Here is a 23,366-nt window from a genome sequence, read left to right as displayed (position 1 = left end):
TTTTAGGATCAATTTATCAATTTCTATGACAGCCTATGGAAATTTTGATAGGACTTTTATTTACCCAATTGTTTTATTTGAGGAATATTACATTCTTAACAATGTTAACCCTTCCAATTCATGGACAATTCATGAACATAACATTTATTTATGCTGTTAGTTTCTTTCAACAATGTTTTACACTTTTCAGTGTATAGGTCTTGCTCCTCTAATGACTTTATTCCTAAGAACTTTATTCTTTTGTATGCTATGGAGAATGGAAATGTTTTCTTAATTTCATTATTGGATTGCTTTACTGACCTTGTATCATATGGCCTCACTGCTCAGTTCTAGTATTTTGTTTTCCTTTGTTTTGTTTTTATTAGATTCCCTACAGTTCTTGCAGAGTGGGAATGTGGGAGACGCAAGGTTCTCCCTGATAGAAAAGTTCCTCCCACTTCCAATGCCTGCCTTAACAGCTCTAGTTTTATCTTTTGATATGTCGTGGTTCAGCTTTAAAATACCATTTGAATACAAATAACCTCTTTTACTCATTGTACAGATGAGGAAACTATACCTGATCTCAGAATCTCTGAGTAAATTTGGTATGCAGTTTACAATGCAATAAAATGAGGCACCTGTGTGGCTCAATTGGTTGAGCATCCAACCCTTGATTTCAGACAAGGTCATGATCTCATGGTTATGAGCCCAATCCCCCTGTTGGGCTCTGTGCTGGATGTGAAGCCTGCTTAAGATTGTCTCTCTCCCTCTGCCCCTCCCCTATTCATGGTCTCTCTCTCTCTCTCTCAAAAGTAAGTAAATAAGTAAATAAAAAGAAAGAAAAAAATGAAATATAACAAAGGAAAAATAAAGAATGACATGGAAATACAAAAGAAGTAAGTGAATCAGAAAATTGCAGCTAGTCTTGTTCCTAATGACACATTTTATTCTCTCATTATAAATAATAATTCATGGTAGATACAACTCTTGAGCTTTATGTAAATTCATAGAAAAAATATGTAGATTTGTCATTTTTCTTATCTCAAATTGAAGCTGCATTTGAAAAGATTAAAAGGATGCATAATTACACCATTATTAAATGTCATATGGACTGATATTGCGCAGGTTAGGCCAAGTGTCTCTGTAACTCGAGTGTTAATTATTTGCACACCTGCATATGGGAGGCCCCTAAGGATATTATTACTGAAGTACTGGCCTTCTCCTGACTTCACTGCTGTTAGTGTCAGCAAAGCCAGTGAATCTGGCATACCTTTCTTGTTTATTCATAGAGGATGTAGTGGTATTTTACCAATATTCTTGCTTTTCATGTATAATTGTTTCTACTTTTGAATTTATATCTCATGTAACATTTTAATAATCCTATTTATATGCAGAACTCACTTAAAATGTCTAATATCCAACTTGTTATTAACTCTTTTTGACAGAGAGAAGTTAGTAGAACTGAATACTAACAAGTCGAGAAAGAAAGCCACCAGGATTTTCAATTATTTATGAAAGTAGGAGTTCCACCCAGAGACCTTTTGACACAAGATACAGGTAGTGAATGGTCTTATTTTAAAATGACATGGGACTCTGCAGCAAAAATACTCTGAAAAGTCCAAGTCAAATGATGGAAACAAGAAAAGAGAATGATATATTCTCTGTATCTATATAATAATATACACTTTTTTAATACTTGGAGAAGTCTGCACTTAACCTTGGTAGAAAAATTTATCAAAATTGTTACACAGTAATTAGAAGCCTTGAGTTTTTGTCATTTACTTAAGTGTTCTTATATATTGTACTTATAGAAGTGTCTTTAGTTGGCTAAGAAAAGAACAAAATAGCTACTTGTTATAAGGTATAAGATAAAGGTTCCTGTGTTTAAATCTACCTTTTTTGTTGTTATGATATCAGGAGGGTATTAGGGAACAGTTGAAAGGAGAAATTGGGCCATTGTTATACAAGGAGATACTAGAAGTTTTAATACAGCATGAGTATTTTCACTTAGAAATGGCTTTACAATTGGGGATTTGTGTGTAACAGTATATATAACTATTACCCTCCATTGTATCTTCAAATGGAAAACTTAATGCTCCAAGGTCCAAAGATATTTTTATAAACATATTGCTCATACAGAGAATCATAAATTACAAATGTAGCACATGAGGGACAGAAATATAACTAACATATTTTAAATTGATTTCAAAAAATAATTTTACCAGTTGTTTTGGAATTTAAAAGCATTTGGGTCACATTTTGATGGCCCAGGGATAATTTAAAATCTGTTAAGATCATGTGCATCTATGCCTTCTTTTTTTTTTTTGATCTATTTCCCTACATCAAGAAAAAGGTATACAAGATGATTCCCTACGCTCTAAACCTATCTGTGTTCAAAATTTATTTTATTCCAGTGGTGTTTTTCTTCAGTACCTGTCATGGGAGAAGGTCACTGCCAAGCACCATACCTTCAAACTGTTGCCACCTCTATACCTGTATCATGTAACAGGGAGGTCAGATATCTGGGCCTGGGGATCATACCCGGGCTCTGTCCTTTATAAAAATGTAACCTTGGGCAATATACTCAATCTCCCCTAAAAACACCAACCTCATGGGATTGTTATGGAACTGACATGGCTGTATATAATCCTAAGACTGGGCTCCTGATAGGCACTAAATTAAGTGATATGTAGTGACAAGGTTTTGCTCATCACTATCTCAGGACCAGGGGATAAAACTTTTGGTGGGAAAAGTGAAGAAATGATAAAAACAATCTTCTGTTTTATTTCTTGCTTGCCCTCTGTCTTCAGTATTTCTCCAGTGCAGTAAGTAGTAGTAAGCAATGGAGGAGAGCCACAACCAACTCCAGACCTACCTCAGTGTTGCTTCTAGGATTTCAGTGAAAAGAATAAAGCAGAACCATTGAGTTTACTGCCCAGGCCAGCTCACTAGAGTGGTCAAGCAGACAAAGATGGAGTTAGAAGTTTTACTTAGGAGTATAGACCATGCTCTGGGCTGCAGAGTCTTTTGTGTTATATTTCTCTTTTTTAAAGCTTATGTATTTATTTTGAAAGAGAGAGAGAGACCACGGAAGGAACAGAGAGAGAGGAGAGAGAGAATCTCAAGCAGTCTCTGCACTGTCACCATAGAGCCTAATGCAGAGCTTGAACTCATAAACCATGAGATTGTGACCTAAGCCAAAATCAAGAGTTGGATGCTTACCCAACTGAGCCACCTAGGTGCCCCATTGTGTTATATTTCTTAAGGAGTCTGAGAAAAGCCATCTCTGACAAGATACGCTGCATGTCAAAAACCCTTAAATTAGACAAACCCTTGTGCCCATTAAATTAGTAAGGGTAATTTTTAAAAATTCTAACACCATGTGTGGGTAGGCAAAGGAGGTATAGGCTGATTCATACATTGCTGGTGATACTCTTCGGCTTTCAGGACAGTAAGTTGAATGAGATTTAAGGAAAAAGAATCATAAAACTAATCAAGACTACCATTGGTCAAGACTACCTTTTTGAGAAAATTCATTCTTCCATAACTTTAAAGGACTAGAATTGCTAACATTATTGAAGATTGAGCTGTTGACCATCCAAGATTTATATCCTGCAAGAAAGAGTAGACTATCTTTTCCTCTCCAGCTTGGATACTGATTGAACAGAGTTGGGTCAAATGCCTTCTCACCAACAAATCAGTCACTGTCAAGAGGAATACAGGACAATTCCTCTTGTCTTGTCCTCATATATTCTCTAAAGGAAAGGGGATAAATGTACCAGGTAACAGAGGATGAGAAAGTGTCCTAGACAAAATAACTGTCACAATCTGATATTCTAATCATGCCCTTTGCTGTAATAATATTCCTAAAATTATATTCCAAGAAGTAAGTTGAAAGGAAGGCTTGTGTAATTACTATGCCACATGTCATAGCTGTGTACATTTTAACAGAAAAAGAAAAACAAAACAAAACCTAACCTGGAAATAGCCCAAATGCTCAAATGCTGAAGAATCGTAAAGGTACTTTGGCATCTTATAGTAATAAGCCATCTTATCCAATTTAATTTATTGAAGATTGAGAATGTGTGTACTTTGTTTAACAGTTAGTGGGAACATAAGGATGGATAAGCATGGTCCCTCCCTGCCCTTAAGTGGTCACTAGGTGATGTTAGCGATAATGGCAATGGGTATTTTTGAGCACTTGCCAGTTGAGAGGCAGTGTGTCAGGTACTGCATTGTTACATTCAATCCTCTGAACAATATTTTGGATAAGCATTTTTTAAATATCCACATATTTTGTTATAGAGATGATGAAACTGATTTTAACTTTCCCTAAGTCACACAGCTAATAAATGATGGAAATAGGACTTCACCCAAGGCCTTCTCACTCCAAAGCTGACACTGTGGTAGGGCTTCAAAACAACATTTTGTAGGAACACAAAGAATATAATTATTTTTTTACAACATTATTAAGTTATAATTCGATATGCAATAAACTGTACACATGTAAATTATATAATTTAATAAACATTGATATGTGCCTGTGAGGGCATCTGATCTCTTTTCTGTGACCATAGGTTAATGTGCATTTCTAGAATTTTATATTTGTTTTACTTGTTTGACTCAGCCTAATTACATTAAGATTCATCCATATTGTTGCATGTATCAACTACCAAAAGCTCAGTTCTTTTTTTGCAGTGTTCCATTATTTATTTGAATAAATCACAAAATGTTTACCCATTCACCTGTTGAAGGATATTTCACTTAGCATAATACTCTCTAGCTCCATCTATATCATTGTAAGTGTTAAGATTTCACTATGTTTATGGCTGAATAATATCCCATTGTATGTATATACCACATCTTTTCATCCATTCATCAGTCAATGGACACTTGGGCTGTGTCCATAATTTGGCCATTGTAGATAATGCTGCTATAAACATTGGGAGTTTTGAGTATTGAACCACCTATACATCCTTGGAATAAATTCCACTTGATTACTGTGTATAATTTTTATATGGTGGAATTTTATTTGTTGATAGAAAGGTTTTATGCATTTATATTCATAAGGGATATTGAATTTTTGGTACTGTCTCAGGTTTTAGCGTCAGGTAATAATGGGTTGAGAAAATGAGTTGAAGATTGTTCCCTCAGACCGGGGGAAAATAATTGTATAATACATATTTGGTATAGGACTTAAATCTAGAATATATAAAGAACACTCAAAACTCAATAAAAAGAAGACAAACAGCCCAATAAAATTATGAGCAAAAGATGTGAAGAGGTAATTTACCAAGGAAGAGAAGTGGATGGCAAATAACACATAAAACCATTCTCGATATCATTGGCCATTATGCAATGCAAATTACAACCACAATAAATACTACTATCGACTCACTCAGAAGGCAAAATTAAAAAGATTTACAATACCAAGAGTTAGTGAGGATATGGAGTAAATGAAATGCTCTAAATATCTGGTATGAATGAAAAAAATGATAAAACCACTCTGGAAAGAAGTAAAAGCATACATATACTATACAAACCTATAATCTCACTTCTGGATATTTAACAATGAAAAATGAAAATATATGTCCCACTAATAATTGCCCATGTATATTTAAAGAAAATCTATAGAAGATATTCATAATGACACCGGACTGAATTCAAATATTTTTTTAAGTTTACTTATTTATTTTGAGAGAGAGAGAGCATGAGGGGGGGAGAGGCAGAGAGAGACAAGGAGAGAGAGAGAATCCCAACCAGACTCTGAGCTGTTAGCATGGAGCCCAATGCAGGCCTCAAACCCATAAACCATGAGATTGTGGTCTGAGCTGAAATTAAGAGTTGGCTGCTTAGCCAACTGAGCCACTTAAGTGCCCCTCAAGACTGGATTCAAATGCCCAAGTCATGAATGGATAGACAAACTGTGGCACATCTATACAACGGAATACTATTCATACTTATACATACAACAACCATCAAAAGAATTTTGATAAATGAAAGACACCAGATATAAATGGGGATGATATTTTACAAAAGACGAAACTATATAGGGTCAGAAAACATACTGATGATTGCCTAAGACTGGGAATGAAGGAAAAGGATTTACTTCAAGTAAGCAGAGGAAACTTTTGGGGATGATGAAAATGGAAATTTTGATTGTAGTGATGGTTATATAACTGTATGTGTTTGTTAAAACTCATCAGATTAGCGGTGCCTGGGTGCCTTACTCGATTAAGTATTCGACTCTTGGTTTCGGCTCAAGTTATCTCATAGCTTGTGAGTTTGAGCCCCTCATCGGACTCTGCTCACAGCACAGAGACTGTTTGGGATTCCCTCTGTCTCCCTCTCTGCTCAGTCCCACTCTCTCTCTCTCTGTCTCAAAATAAGTAAACTTAAAAAACTCATCAACTTATACCTTTAAAAATAATATATTTTGCTACATGTAAATTACCTTAAATAAATCTGATAAAATTATTTATGTAGCTAAATTTTGCTATATCAGTTACAATTAATTTAAATTTGCATCCCCAGGTTTTAAGAGCAAATGTACCTCTACATCCTGCCAATGAGTAATACTAAACAAACTTTTTGATCTTTGTTAAACTTATAGATAAAAAGTAATATACCGTTGCTTTTTTTATGCACAACTTTTTAAATTATTTTTTTTAAGTCTATTTATTTATTTTGAGAGAGACAGAGACAGTGCAAGTAAGGGAGGGACAGAGAGAGAGGGAGACAGAGAATCCCAAGCAGGCTCTGCACTGTCAGCACTGAGCCCAATGTGGGGCTTGAACTCATGAAACTGAGATCGTGACCTGAGCTGAAACCAAGAGTCAGGCACTTAACTGAATGAACCACCCAGGTGCCCCTTTACTTGCAACTTTTAAAGTATGTGCTGGATGAGTGTTTGTTTTTATTCTTAGTACATTTTATATGTGAAATGACTTTACATATTATTTCCCATATTTCTATTTGTAGTGTTTATCTTTTCCAACTGAGTTGTAAATAGTTATTGTGGATAATTATTTATTTATCTGATAGCAATTTATTTTTATTTCATTATATTTATTTATTTTTAAGTAAACTTCACACACATTGTGGAGCCCAGCACAGTGATTGAACTCATGACCCTGAGATCAAGACCTGAACTGAAATCAAGAGTCAGTCACTTAACAAATAGCCACTTGGGTGCCCCTCATTATGGATTTTTAAAAGGCACTGTATAATTAATATGCAAATGTTCGTGCCAATATATTATTTTTAACTTTAACATATATGTATATATATAATTTTCATTGGCAATGTTACTAGTTTTTATGTAGTCAAATTTGCTTAATCTTTCCCTTAATATAATCCTGGTTTTACATCATATATCCCTACTCCAAGATTATAAACAATAATCTATGTTTTCCTCTATTACCTTATAGAGGCATTTTTGTTATCAAATTTTGCTCTGTGCAGAATATAGTTGGGTATAAGTTGTCTGAACATGACTTATTTAAAGAATCTAGCTTTTTCCCACTAATGCCACCTTTGTCAATACTGAATTCCCATATCTATTATACCTTATCTATAAATTATATTCTGTTCCATTAATATTTCTAGTCATATGTGATATTACTTTAAGTGCTGATAATATTCACAATCTTGCCTTAAGAAATGCGTGTGCATCTATCTATCCTCTATCTGCATCTTATCATAAGAAAGATAACAAAGAATTGCTGAACTTAGTATTTTAATAAATGCAAAGTATCAGTCTTTTAGCTACATTATTTTATACTTATTACTGAGTGTTATATTTGTATTAGATGAAAATAATAACAAATTTAAAAGCAAAATGTAATAATATAGGATACTAGGATATTTTAATATTTTAGCATCAGTGAACGGACTTACTGTACTATATTTAGTTACCCTGTTTAAGACCTCTAACATAATAAAATCTTTTTGTAGTTTTATGGTCTCCTCCAAGGAATGACTGGTAATTATGTTTAATGCAGCAAATAGTGAGTTTCTGATTGCACTGCAGCTCTAGTTCATTAGGACTGAGCCAGAATGAGCTTGCACATTTTGAATTAGACTGCAGAAGGGTGCAAGTAGTAAATGAACCTTGGCACCATTTCCAGATTGACATGTGAAAACCCAAAAGGTGCCCTTTGCCCATAGTCATTTCCTCAAATACTGAAGAATTAATAATGATTCTGTTCAAAATGAACGTGTTAACAATGAGATACCACCTCATGCCGATCAGAGTGGCTAAAATGAACAAATCAAGAGACTCTAGATGCTGGTGAGGATGTGGAGAAATGGGCACCCTCCTCCACTGTTGGTGGGAATGTAAGCTGGTGCAACCCCTCTGGGAAACAGTATGGAGGTTCCTCAAAAAATTCATAATAGAACTCCCCTATGACCCAGCAATAGCACTGCTAGGAACTTACCCAAGGGATACAGGAGTGCTGATGGATAGGGGCACATGTACCCCAATGTTCATAACAGCACTCTTAACAACAGCCAAAACATGGAAAGAACCTAAGTGTCCATCAACTGATGAATGGATCAAGAAGATGTGGTTTATCTATACAATGGAATACTACATGGCAATGAGAAAAAACGAAATCTGGCCATTTGTAACAACATGGATGGAACTTGAGGGTGTTCTGCTGAGTGAAATAAGTCAGGCAGAGAAGGACAGATACCATATGTTTGCACATATAGGTGGATTAGGAGGAACTTAACAGAGGACCTTGGAGGAGAAGAAGGGGAAAAATAGTTGGGGAGAGAGAGGGAGGCAAACCATGAGAGACTCTTGAATGCTGAGAACAAACTGAGGGCTGATGCGGGTGGAGGAGAGGGGAAGGGTGGTGATGGGCATGGAGGAGGGCATTTGTTGGGATGAGCACTGAGTGTTATATGTAAACCAACTTGACAATAAACTATTAAAAAATTAAAGAAAAAGGGAAAAAAAGAATGTGTTAAAATTGGAAGCCTGAAGAACAAATCTTTTTAAATAACAGGGTCAGTAAACATGAATCACCATTTGTATACAGATCCAACAGATTATGAGTAGACGGAGTTTTCCAAGGCCTTTCTAGCCTGGGTATAAATGGGGTCATGATAACAGCAACAGTCTCAGGTCACTGTTTTGTATCATCGTGTTTTATATGAATTCTAGGAAAAAAACGTACACCCAGATTGTATTTTGAAACCCTATTTGGCAACCTTGACCAGTTTAATCCATCAATTTATCTTGAGCGGTCATATATTTGGATTAACTCCTACCATTTTTTATTGTTTTCTACTTTCTAGGCTTTTTATTTGCTCCTCATCTTTGCTTGCATGCTTGCTTATGTATGAATGTATGTATGTATTATTATTATTATTATTCATTCATTCATTCATTGGATCGAATTTTCTTCTTTTTTATCAGTGCAAAAAAAGTGTTTTTATTAAAGCACAAGGACAGGACCCATAGGCAGAAAGAACTTGAATTGAGTTTTCTTTACTCACTTTACCGTACTTTTTGATTTGGGAGTTACTGATTATGCTTGACTGAAAATCTAAGATTAGTCAATCTTTCTCTCTCTCTAAAATGTAAAGACTCTAATTACAACATGTCCCTACCACGCACCTTCTTCCATTATTAATTTGGATTGTTTTTCAGCTTTGCTTTATTTTGTACAGTTCTGTAATAGTGATTCTTCATTTTCTTTTTTATATAATCAACTGTTAATTTGATTTATCCATATTTTTTTGCTCAGATTATTCTTAGAGCCCAGATATTACTCTAGGTTAAATTTCCTAACATATACATCTTTACAAATCTTTCTTCAGGGGTCTGAGTGCAATAAATGTATCTGTTGCTTGTTTAGAAGGGATTTTATTTTTCCTTACTCTTGAAGACAATTCATTGGGAAGAGGTTTATAGACTTAGAATTATTTTCCCTCAGCATTTTGAAATTACTATTCTATCATTGTATGACTGTCAACATAACAAGTCTATAGTCAGTCAGTTGAAATTTTTTCAATGTATAAATACATTGTCTTTTCTTCTTTGGTGTCCTAAAACTGTCTTTCTTGCTTTGGTATTCTGTATTTTGGTGACAATGTATCTATTTCTCTGTTTCATTTGACTTATCCAGTAGGGGACTTGGTATATATTCAATCTGAAGATTCATGTCTTTACTTTAATTCTAGAAAATTTGAAGCCATTTTCTATTCAAATATTGATGCCCCTCTATTATTTCCTTGCAGAATTATTTTGAGATATATGTTAGAACTGCTAATTATACCCTTCATATCTTATAACCTCTCTTTTTTGTTTTCTATATTTCTAATCTGTATTCTGTATAATATCCGGTGATCTTCCAGGTCACTAATTATCTTTTCTACTATTTAAACATATGCTGAGTTTCAAATTTCAATACCTATAATGACTATATCCATTTATAAAAATATACTTGATCCTTTTAAAATTTTGCCTCTTTTTTTCTTACAGCGACTTATTTATCATGATTGCTCATACTTCTTTCATCTCTGACCATTTTAACAAATGTATTTTATATGCTGTTTGACATAATTCATTATCTCAAGTTCTTAGACTGTCAGTTCTCCAGATTGTTATGTCTGGTAACTCTTCCTCATGCTAGATCACCTCATGTTGTTTGTGAATTTTTATCACTAGCTTAACTTCAGCAGGGATTTGTTTTATATGTGTGAATTAATGCATCCTGGGGTGTGGTGGAAGGTCTGCATGGAGCAATTTTGTAGGTTTTTTTTTTCCCTGCTGTGTGCCCTCAAATTATTTCAATAGTCATGGAGAATTTTTATTTAAAAAAAATTTTATGTTTTACTTATTTTTGAAAGAGAGAGAGACAGAGTGTGAGTGGGGGAGGAGAAGAGAAAGAGGGAGACACAGAATCCAAAGCAGACTCCAGGCTCTGAGCTGTCAGCACAGAGCCTGATGCAGGGCTCAAATTCATGAACTGTGAGATCATAACTTAATCCAAAGTCAGTCACTTAACTGACTGAGCCACACAGGTGCCCCATCATGGATAACTTTTAAATTAATGTCTACACCATCCATAGTACTGGTAGAGTGTTTCATGGTTTATTTTCTTAGAAGAAACCACCCTCCTCCTCTGACCTTCACAAAATCAGGCAGATAACCAGCTACTTTGCATTTTCCAAAAACTTCATGGGTGAAATTCATCTAGTCTCTTTTTCATAGAAATAGCATGCTTTGGGAACCCTAGCTTTATTTAGGGGGCTCAGTTCCAGTTCCTTCTTTGGGCTCAAGGCTATATCCCAAAGTTAGCTAAGTTCTGTAAACACATTAAAATTCTCATCCCTAGTTATTACACCTGATTAGGACTTCTCCTTCTAGTGATGATAAAAAGGTAATTTAGACCACTACTCCTATTGAAGAACACTAAAAAAGGTTAGAAAAGAACAATCATATTCTTAAAAGCATCAAAAAATATAAATGATATGAAGGAAACACTGGAGCTAGGTCCAGAGTAGAGAATAGCAATTCAGGGATTTGCTTTTGCTTAGGGGACATTTGCTAACTCAGAAAAAGCAAATGAGAGGACACAGAGATGTAGAGCCCAAATCCCTCTTCAAGGAAGTAATTGATACTCCAGGTGCTAAGAATACTGTCAGCAAAGAGCCTTCAGTTATTGTCCATTTCAGGGATTGTCTAGCTGTAGGGAAGCCACCTGGTCCAGATCATACCATTCCTAGAATGGCCCACATCGAATAACTGATTGAAATGATTGTATAAAAACTTGGCCATTTTGTTCCTACTTAGGGCAACAGTAATGGGCCATTTTAACTCCCCTGTTATTGTGCCTGTATCACAACCTGACTTTTCCTTTTACCCAATTCCTACTCCCTTTACCTCCTTTACACAGCTGTTGATCTCAACAGCACTCCTGAATAAACATCTTAAAGACTAAACTCCATCTAGCTCTGCAGAGTTATCAAAAACATTTTTGTTGCAAGCTGGGTTTTCTCTGAATCAGAGCTTTACATAGTTTCCAAGAGTTAGTGTAGAAAGCTTAGGGGTCCAGAGACTAACTAAAAGTCACCTGTGACCAGAAATCTCAAGTCCTAAGATTGGAATATAGTAATTTGAGATGGTGGGAACATTCATTCAAGCACTTGACAGCGACACAATCCACCTTGGAGAACTCCTACAAATCAATAAAGAAAAAAAAATAACCCAGGTGAAAAATGGACGAAGACTTGGATAGGTGCTCAACTCAGTAGTCTTCAGGAAAATGCAAACTGAAACTGTAAGAGACACCACTGATCATACACTAGTGTGGCTAAAATTTAAGACTAATGAAACTAAGAGTTGACAAGAATGTGAAGGAACAGAAATTGCAATGCACTTCTAAGCAGAGTATAACTGATATGACCACTTCAGAAAATAATCTGGTATTATCCACTAAATTTTAAGATATGCATACCTCATGATCCAACAATTTTACTGTTACATATGTTTATATTCTACAGAAGTGCATGTGTGTCTAAAGAGACACATACAAGAATGTTCTTTGCAGACAAGGGGCTGCTATAGTAGCAAAAATCTGGAAAATATTCAAATATCCATCACCAAAAAAAATGGAGAAATTGTGTCCCTTAGCTCTAGAATGTAAAACACTTTTATTATATAATGAACTAATAACACTAATGAAAAGAAACAAACTATTAATATAATTCAGATGCAGCAGCATGGATAAGCTAACATGATACATTTTATATGATTTAATGCATATGAAGCATAAAACTAGGCAAAACTAAATAATAGTGCTTAGACATACATGTTTTGTTGGTCAAGTATAAAGAAAAACAAGGAGGTGAGGCAAGCTGGCAGAGAAGTAGGGAGTTCCATACTTTTTGCCTGCCCGCATCTCTCAAATAAAGAAAGTAAGAATGAGATAAGGGAAAATATATCCTGAAAGACATAGGACACTGAACTGCAAGAGTCTGGGAGGAAAAGAGACAGAGTTCACTAAGAAGACAGCCTCATAGGTGCATGATTGTGAACTGGGGAAGATAAAAACCGGCCGGGACCTGGAGACACAGAGGTGAGGGAGCCCCCTCCAGAGAGAGCTGTGAAGAGATGAGGGGAAGAGAAAGAGCGGCTGAAACTGTTCATATAACTGTCCCTGGAGAAGAGAAAAACCCACCGCCCGGCTGGAGGGGGGTCCTATCATCCTACCTCTAACCATAGAGCATTGGGGAGAGTGATCCTATCTCTAGCGATGGCGCTTTCTTTGGGCTGGATGCCCCAGTCCCAAGCAGCACCAGGAGGAACTGCTCCCCTGCTCCCCATACTCGATCCCTGGTTGGGAAGCGGCTAGGCCTGCAGGCTTACATTTTGGGTGGTATCATTGAAGTGCGTGGACTAAGTTCTGGAAATAAGGCAGGGCTTGGGACATAGAACACTGCCCACCTTGGCTCTGCCTGTGGCACAGGGAGATCGGGCCCAAAAGACTAATTTGCAATGTTTGGTTCAAGAAGGGACTGGGGCACCACCATTTTTCTCCCCACAATCACCAAGGCATGGCCTCAGAGAGCAGCCCGCAGGACCCACAGTGGGGGTGAGACCTCCCTACACCAAACCACCCATCCGCACTGGAGAGCTGCTTTTTTTTACTGGAGCCAGGGGCAAGACCAACATTGATGCATTGCTGTGATTAACTCTAGATCAATTCTTGCTATTCAGATATATTTTCCCTTATCTCATTCTTATCTCTCCACTCTGCTGGACTAGGCACTCTGGTCATTGGTTTGCTTAGATAGTCACATTTAATCCATTTTCTTGATGCAAATCCTACCTCTATCATTACCTTCCTTTCTCTCTCTCTGTCTGGAATAATCAGACTATATAGTTTCTTTGGGTAACATTATCTTCGTTTCTTTCTCCTCACCTCCTGCCATATTCCCCTCTTTCTCTCTCTGAATTAATCCTCTCAGTCTCTGCCTGGTCAATGTCTGATTTCGCTTTGTCCCCACCCCTGTTATTTCTCTCTTTGTATAAGCTCTTCCATCAGCACTGCCTCCACCCTGCTCTTTATTTGTAGCTGGGATTTCTGCTTTTATGCTTTTAGACTGTCCTTTGTCTTTTGTTGTTTTTGTCTTTTTCTTTTCCTTTTCGGTTTACTTGTTTGTTTGATTTGTCAGTGCGTTTGTGTGCTTTTGTTCCCTGTGTGTTTGTCTGTTTTCTTTTTTAGGGCTACCCCAAGAAAGAAGCCAGAGTACACGTGGTGGAGCGTCCCAAATATCACTACAAGTGGGGAAATAAAATAACCAAAGTCACAACAAGAGAGACCAAGGGGCACCATTCATAGAACACTTCCTGAACAGACAGGCCATGGACAATCAATGAGCCTCCTTTAATATAGCAGAACTTGCAGGTGCAGAGTGCAGAACAAGCTTTTTAAAACTTACAAGAAATAGAAAGCTAGCCAAAATGATGAAATTGAAGTACTTTCCTCTAAAGAAATTCCAGGAAGAAATGACAGCTAAAGAACTGCTCAAAACATATATAAGCAACAAAACTGAACAAGAATTTAGAACAAGAGTCATAAAATTAATTGCTGGGCTTGAAAAAGGCATGGAAGACACCAGAGAAGCTATTGCTACAAATATTATGGACCATAAAAATAGCTGTGATGAATTAAAAAATGTTATAAATGAAGTGCATAATAAAATGGAGGCAGCCACTGCAAGGATTGAAGAGGCAGAGTGGAGAATAGGTGAATTAGAAGACACAATTATAGAAAAAGATGAAGTCGAGAAAAAATTGATCCAGGACCACGAAAGGAGAATTCGAGGCCTGAGTGATGCAATCAAATGGAACCCTATCCATATCATAGGAATTCTGGAAGAAGAGGAGAGAGAAAAAGGAGCTGAAGAGGTACTTGGACAAACTATAGCAGACTAAATCCCCTGTCTGGGGAAGGAAACAGACATTGAAATCCAAGAGGCACAGAGAACTCCCTTCAGACATAACTTGAATTGATCTTCTGCACGACATATCATAGTGAAACTGACAAAATATAAGGACAAAGAGAAATTCTGAAAGCAGCTAGGAATAAAAGGGCCCTAACATACAAAAGGAAACCTGTCAGAGTAGTTGTAGACCTATCTACTGAAACTTGGCAGGCCAGAAAGGAATGGCAGGAAATCTTCATTGTGTGAACAGAAAAAATATGTAGCTAAGCATCCTCTATCCAGCAAGCCTGTCCCTCAGAAGAGAAGCAGAGATAAAGGTTTTCCCAAATAAACAAAAATGGACGAATTCGTTATACTAAACCAGTCCTACAAGAAATCCTGAGGGGAACACTATGAGGGAAATACCTTGCAAGAAACACAAGATACCAGAGTCATCACTACAAGCATGAATCCTACAGAGAACACAATGACTCTAAACCCATATTTTTCAATAACAACGAATGTAAATGGACTAAATGCTCCAATCAAAAGACACAGAGTAGCAGGATGGGTAAAAAACAAAATCCATCTATTTGCTGGAGACTCATTTCAGACCTGAGGACACCTTCAGACTGAAAGTCAGGAGATGGAGAAATATCTATCATGCTACTGGAAGTCACAAGAAAGCTGGAGTAGCCATACTTACATCAGACAAACTGGAATTTAAAGTAAAGGCAGTAACAAGGAATGAAGAAGGGCATTATATAATAATTACCAGATCCCTCCAGAAAGCTAACAATTATAAATGTCTATGCACCAAATCCAGAAGCACCCAAATACATAAAACAATTCATTACAAACAGAAGCAATCTTATTGATAAGCATGTGCTAATAACAGGGGACATTAATACTCCACTTACAGCAAAAAAAAAAAAAATACTCCACTTACAGCAATGGATAGATCAACTAGACAGAAAATCACTAAAGAAACAATGGACTTGAATGACAGATTGGACCAGATGGATTTGACAGATATATTTAGAACTCTGCATCCTGAGGCCATGGAATTCACTTTCTTCTCAAGTGCACATGGCACATTCTTTAAGATAAATCACATACGGGATCATAAAGCAGCCCTTGATAAATATAAAAGCATTGAGATCATACCATGCATACTTTTAGATCACAATGCTAGGAAACTTGAAATCAATCACAGGAAAAAGTCTGAAAAACCTCCAAAAACATGGAGGTTAAAGAACACCCTACTAAAGAACGAATGGGCCAATCAGGCAATTAGAGAAGAAATTTTAAAATATATGGAAACAAATGAAAATACAATAATCCAAACTCTTGGGGATGTACAAAAGCAGTCCAAAGAGGAAGTACATTGCACTCCAGGTCTATTTCAAGAAACTAGAAAAAGCACAAACACAAAATCTAACAGCGCACCTAAAGGACTAGAAGCAGAGCAGCAAGAGCACCTCAAATACAACAAAAGAAGAGAAATAGTAAAGATCAGGGAAGAAATAAACAATATAGAATCCAAAATGACAGTTGAACAGATCAGNTGACAATAAACTATTTTTAAAAATCAGAGTTATTACCCATTCTTCTCAAGCTATTCCAAAAAATAGAAATGGAATGAAAACTTCTGGACTCATTCTACAAAGCCAGCATCACTTTGACTCCCAAACCAGACAGACCCAGAAAAAAAAAAATAGAGAGAACTACAGGCCAATATTCTTGATGAATATGGATGCAAAAATCCTCAACAAGATACTTGCAAATCGAATGCAACAGCACATAAAAAGAATTATCCACCAAGATCAAGTGGGATTCATTCCTGGGTTACAGGCCTGGTTCAATATTCGCAAATCAATCAAAGTGATACATCACATTAACAAAAGAAAAGATAAAAACCGTATGATCCTGTCAATAGATGCAGAAAAAGCATCTGACAGGATACAGCATCCCTTTTTAATAAATACCCTCGAGAAAGTTGGGATAGAAGGAATTACTTAAACATCATAAAAGCCATCTATGAGAAGCCCTTAGCTAACATCATCCTCGATGGGGAAAAGCTGAGAACTTTTATTTGAAATCAGGAACACGACATGGATGTCCACTCTCACCACTATTGTTTAACACAGTGCTGGAAGTTCTAGCATCAGCAATCAGACAACAAAAGGAAATAAAAGGCATCAGAATTGCAAAGATGAAGTCAAACTTTCAGTTTTCACAGACGACATGATACTCTACATGGCAAACCCGACAGACTCCACCAGAAGCCTACTAGAACTGATCCATGAATTCAATAAAGTCGTAGGGTACAAATCAACATACAGAAATCGGTTGCATTTTTATACACCGATAATGAAGCAATAGAAAGAGAAATCAAGAAACTGATCCCAATCTGAATTCCACAAAAAACCATATAATGGGGCGCCTGGGTGGCTCAGTTAGTTAAGCATCCAACTTTGGCTCAGGTCATGATCTCACGGTTTGTGTGTTCGCATCCCACATCGGGCTCTGTGCTGACAGCTAGCTCAGAGCCTGGAGCCTGCCTGATATTATATGATTTTATCTATATGAAGTATTTAAATTAGTCAAAATAAAGAGACATAAAGTGAAACTGTAGTTGTCAGGGGCTGGAGGAAAGAGAAATTATGGAGGTATCATTTAATGGGTATAGAGTTTCAATTTTGCAAGATGAAAGGAGTTCTGGAGATTAATAGTATTGATGGTTACACAACAATATAAATGTACTTACTATCACTGAACTCTAACTTAAGGATAGTTAAGATGATAATTTTTATGTTGTGTGTATTTTACCAAAATAAAAAATGGAAAATAATTTATTGGTCATAGTTTATTATTTTTGTACTCACAATTCTATTGATCTATGTCTGCCCTTATGCCAGTAGCACATTGTTGTGATTATATAGCATATGTAGCATTGTAGTAAGTTTTGAAATCAGAAAGTGTGAGCTCCTCAACTTTGTTCCTCTTTTTCAAGATTGTTTTGACTATTTGGGACCCTTACAATTCCATACTAATTTGAAGACTGGCCTTTCTTATTCTGCAATTAAAAAAAAAGCCATTGAGTGTTTGCTAGGGATTGCACTGAATTTGTAGATCATTTTGGTCCTATCTTAACAATATTATATCTTCTAATCCATAAGCATAGGATGTCATTCCATGTATATAGGACATCTGTATTAGTCTCTGTTCTCCAGATAAATAACAAATAGGATAGGATAGGAGAGAGAGCGAGAGAGCGAGAGAAAGGGAGAGAGAGAGAGATTTACTATAAGGAACTGGTTCTTGAAGTTATGGAGGCTGAGAAGTTCAAGATCTGCAGTTAGCAAGATGGAGACATAAGGAAGCTGATGGTGTTGTTTTAATTTGACTATGAATGACTGAGAATCAAAACAGCCAATGGTGTAAGTTCCAGTCTGAGTCCAAATCTGAGGGAAGGAAAATATCATTGTACCCATTCTGGGACAGGTAGAGACAAAGATTTCTTTCTTACTCTGCCTTTTATTCCAGGACTTCAATGGATTGCATGAAGCCCAACCACACTGGGGATGATAATTTGCTTTACACAATCTACCTATCAAATGTTAATCTTGCCTGGAAACATTCCCAAAGACACATCAGAAATAATGTTTAACCAAGTATCTGGGCACTATGGCCCAGTCAAGATGATAAATAAAATTAAACATCACAATTGGTTCTTACCTGAAGCCAAAATTGAGAACCATTGCTCTAGATACTGGAAAGGATGAAATCTAAATCCTGGAACTGTCTCCGAGAAGATAACAGACATCTTAATGGTCAGGTGCTCCTTACAACAAGTAGAAATACCAGTTAAGAGAATGGCTAAATAGATTGGCTTGGGATACACATGGGTGGAAATGATATTCTAACAAAAGTTTGCTTTATGTACATCTAGAAACATATTTACTTTTTTCCCATATCTTCATACAAGAGCAGATTTCAAACATGTAAACAGGGATTATGATCTCTTTTACGCAATGAACTACTAATGCAGGTTTGTTGCATGAACAAGAAAAATGACTTTAATTTTACAGCATAATTTGAAAACTTGCCATTCAAATACTAAATATTTAAAAACTTTTTGGTATGTTCCCTCTTGTATTCTTATAAACCTTTTATGAGTTGGGAAAAATTAGTGTCACATTCATGAATAAGTAAGCACAAAGGCTGCATTAGTGCGAATTCAATGATCCCACTATTTTGTTTTGTCATTTGGCGGCAAGAATAGGTTTAACATCTAAACATAATCAGCACCAAATCTTGATGTTTTATTCTACAGCTCCAAATTTCAAAATACAGAATTTGAATCTGTCCTCTGGTAGTATATTTAGACATGGAAGGCAACTTTTGAGTGTGAATCCTATTACCTATTGGCCAAATATGGGTCCTTTTTCCATGTAGCAAATCGTCTTTGTCACAGCAACTGGTAAAATGTGTACCAAGAAATGAGAAAGGCCAGTGACATAATCTTATCTTAATCAAAAGCTGATTTCTGACTTCTTTCTGACTATAATCAAGCTAAACTCAGAGCTACCCACCTCAGGCAAGACAGAAAACAACCTCAGAACAGACTTATGACCTCTATTTTTGTATTCTGTGTGACACAGCTAACTCTGGGAATTTAAACATAAGGAAATTACAATATGTACGTCATAGGGTTGTCATAAATATGAAATGACATAACCTATTTAAGATCAATAGCATAGCTTTAGAGATGTTTTCAGTAGGTGCTTATTCCCTCCATCTGTCTTATAGGTTTTTTTTAAGTTTACTTATTTTGAGAGAGAGAGAGCATGAGTGGGGAAGGAGTAGAGAGAGGAAGACAGAGAATCCCAAATAGGACTAATGCAGGGCTCAGACTCCTGAAACCAGGAGATCATGACCTTAGCCGAAACCAGGAGTCTGACTCTCAACCAACCGACTCACCCAGGCACCCTGTCTAACAGTTTTCTACCATCTTTCTGCTTCCCCATGTAGAATGTATCTGGACATCACTTACTGTATAAACCTATACTTTGGATAATACCATATAATAGTCTTAGGCTGAGGTTGACCTAAAATGGACATAAGAAAATAATCCTTGCCAAACCCCAATATTTTTTATGGTCAGATTTTTTTCTTAAATAGTTTATTGTCAATTTGGTTTTCCTATAACATCCAGTGCTCATTCCAACAAGTGCCCTCCCCCATGCCCATCACCACCCTTCCCCTCTCCCCCACCCCTATCAGCCTTCAGTTTGTTTTCAGCATTCAAGAGTCTCTCATGGTTTGTCTCCCTCCCTCTCCCCAACTATTTTTCCCCTTCTTCTCCCCCATGGTCCTCTGTTAAGTTCCTCCTAATCCACCTATATGTGCAAACATATGGTATCTGTCCTTCTCTGCCTTATTTCACTCAGCATAACACACTCAAGGTCCATCCATGTTGCTACACATGGCCAGATTTCATTCTTTCTCATTGCCATGTAGTATTCCATTGTATAGATAAACCACTTCTTCTTGATCCATTTGTCAGTTGATGGACACTGAGGCTCTTTCCATGTTTTGGCTATTGTTGCAAGTGCTGCTATAAACATTGGGGTACCTGTGCCAGCAGTGCTATTGCTGGGTCATAGGGGAGTTCTATTGTTAATTTTTTGAGGAACCTCCATACTGTTTTCCAGAGGGGCTGCACCAGTTTACATTCCCACCAACAGTGGAGGAGGGTGCCCGTTTCTCCACATCCTCTCCGGCATCTATAGTCTCTTGATTTGTTCATTTCAGTCACTCTGACCGACTTGAGGTGGTATCGCAGTGTGGTTTTGATTTGTATTTCCCTGATGATGATGAGGGATGCTGAGCATCGTTTCATATGTCTGTTGGCCATCTGGATGTCCTCTTTGGAGAAGGGTCTGTTCATGTCTTCTGCCCATTTCCTCACTGGATTATTTGTTTTTCGGGTGTGGAGTTTGGTGAGTTCCTTATAGATTTTGGATACTAGCCCTTTATCTGCTATGTCATTTGCAACTATCTTTTCCCATTCTGTCAGTTGCCTATTGGTTTTATTGATTGTTTCCTTTGTCGTGCAGAAGCTTTTTATCTTGATGAGGTCCCAGTAGTTCATTTTTGCTCTTGATTCCCTTGCCTTTGGGCATGTGTCAGGTAAGAAATTGCTGCGGTTGAGGTCAAGGAGGTTGTTTCCTGCTTTCTCCTCGAGGGCCAAACCCCAATATTTGATGGAAATGAAGCTGAGGGGTACAATGAGTCCAGATAAATTGGAACCTCTTGGGAATCACAGTAATGTGAGCACACTGGGATATCTGTCGTTTGAATTGGGCTGTCGGTATATTGTGTTAGCCCTAGATGTATTGGAAAAGAGAAAAAGAGGGGCTCCTGGGTGGCTCAGTCGGTTAAGCATCTGACTTTGGCTTCGGTCATGATTTCATGGTTTGTGGGTTTGAACCCTGTGTTGGGCTCTGTGCTGACAGGTCAGAGCCTGGAGCCTGCTTTGGATTCTGTGCTGCCCTCTCTCTCTCTGTCCCATCCCCACTCACACTCTGTCTCTCTGTCTCAAAAACAAATAAATTTTTAAAAAATTTTAGACCTAGAGGACACCAACGCGAACAAGTTGAAATCATCGCAGAATAAAGCTCATCAGATTATGATCTTCACAGAATCTAGTGAAAAAACAGCAGTAGGTTGTCTGTCTCAGTATGACTGGAAGTTAGATGTTGCAACAGACAATTTTTTCCCAATTCCTGAACTTTATAGATGAGTGTAAAAGGCTCATTGGATAGGAAGAAGTTAGAACAACTATACAATAGATACAAAGATCCTCAAGATGAAAATAAAATTGGAATAGATGGTATACAGCAGTTCTGTGATGACCTGGCACTGGATCCAGCCAGCAATAGTGTGTTGATCATTGCGTGGAAGTTCAGGGCAGCAACACAACGTTAAGTTTCCAAACAGGAGTTCGTGGATGGCATGACAGAGTTAGGGTATGATGGCATAGAAAAACCAAAGGCCCAGATACCCACGATGGAACAAGGATTGACAGAACCAGGACGATTTAAAGATTTTTACCAGTTTACCTTTAATTTTGCAAAGAACCCAGGACAAAAGTATTAGATGTAGAAATGGCCATTGCCTACTGGAATTTAGTGCTTAATGGAAGATTTAAATTCTTAGACTTATAGAATAAATTTTTGTTGGAACATCATAAACGATCAATACCAAAAGATACTTGGAATATTTTTTTAGACTTCAGTACAATGATTGCAGATGCCATGTCTAATTATGATGAAGAAGGAGCATGGCTTGTTTTTATTGATGACTTTGTAGAATTTGCACGCCCTCAAATTGCTGGGACAAAAAGTACAACAGTGTAGCACTGAAGGAACCTTCTAGAATGTACATAGTCTGTACAATAAATACAACAGAAAATTGCACAGTCAATTTCTGCTGGCTGGACTGAACTGAAGATCAATCCTCACAATTGGACCATATCGTATTTCATTNTAGGAGCTTTATGGTGATTATTTTGAGGTTTCCATTCTTGCATAAAGCACAATGCTGTCTTCATCAGAAAAGAGTTTGGCATAAGAATTAAACATATGAACATCACAATTTATAAAACTTCTTAAATATATGCTTTGCGCTAGTTACAAAGACTATGCTGATAGCACTTCCAATAAGAGAGTGATATATTTAAGTGTACCTTAAATCTGGAATGGTGTTTTGGTTTGGGGGGATTTTTTTCCCCCCGGAAAATCACATGTATTGTTGATGTGAGTAGAGTAACTGATGTCAAAATAACCAACGTGAAAAATTTTTAGGATAACTTGGTGTGCCTACCTGAAAAATGTATTGTGTTTCAGATCTCGTTTTCAAAAGGTTCCACAGAACTAGTCTTCACTTACCTTACCCATGTTTATATATAGTTGTCTTAACAGGGAGCTCTTATTTAGAAAATGTCTGCATAATGTTAGATTCTACTCCTGTCTACATTATGCACTACATAATTGGATTTCATTATGATTTTGAAATGCTTATATGCCTGTCGAATAAGTTAAACTATTTCATTTGTTTTGAATGTTTTAGAATGCTACACAATACAATATTCTAAATTTAGGCATGAAGGTTTTATTTATTTATTTTTGTTTGGTTTTGTTTTTTTGTTTTTTTGTCAGCACACTATGGAACACAAATGAAATTCTCTGAATTTATAAGAAAATAGTAGGAATTAAATTTTGAAAATGGTCGTGATGAGTCATGAAATTCAATCCTTATATGCACTGCTTTCAGACAAATAGTCCATTTTTGATGACTTCTTATTTTGTTGAAATTGCTTTAACTGCTCATCACTGGTTGCCAAATACTTCAGGAGCAAAAATTTTCAA

General features: G+C 36.7%; 1 pseudogene; it reads left to right on the top strand.

The window, feature by feature from the left end:
* Positions 1-21,625: 21,625 nt before the first annotated feature.
* LOC144218903 (DCN1-like protein 1 pseudogene) lies at positions 21,626-22,422 on the top strand (annotated as a pseudogene).
* Positions 22,423-23,366: the final 944 nt, after the last annotated feature.

This window comes from Crocuta crocuta, unplaced genomic scaffold, assembly GCF_008692635.1.
Source record: "Crocuta crocuta isolate KB4526 unplaced genomic scaffold, BGI_CrCroc_1.0 scaffold130, whole genome shotgun sequence".
NCBI lineage: Eukaryota > Metazoa > Chordata > Mammalia > Carnivora > Hyaenidae > Crocuta > Crocuta crocuta.
Note: the sequence above shows the minus strand (reverse complement) of the source record. Positions and strands in the feature narration are given on the sequence as shown.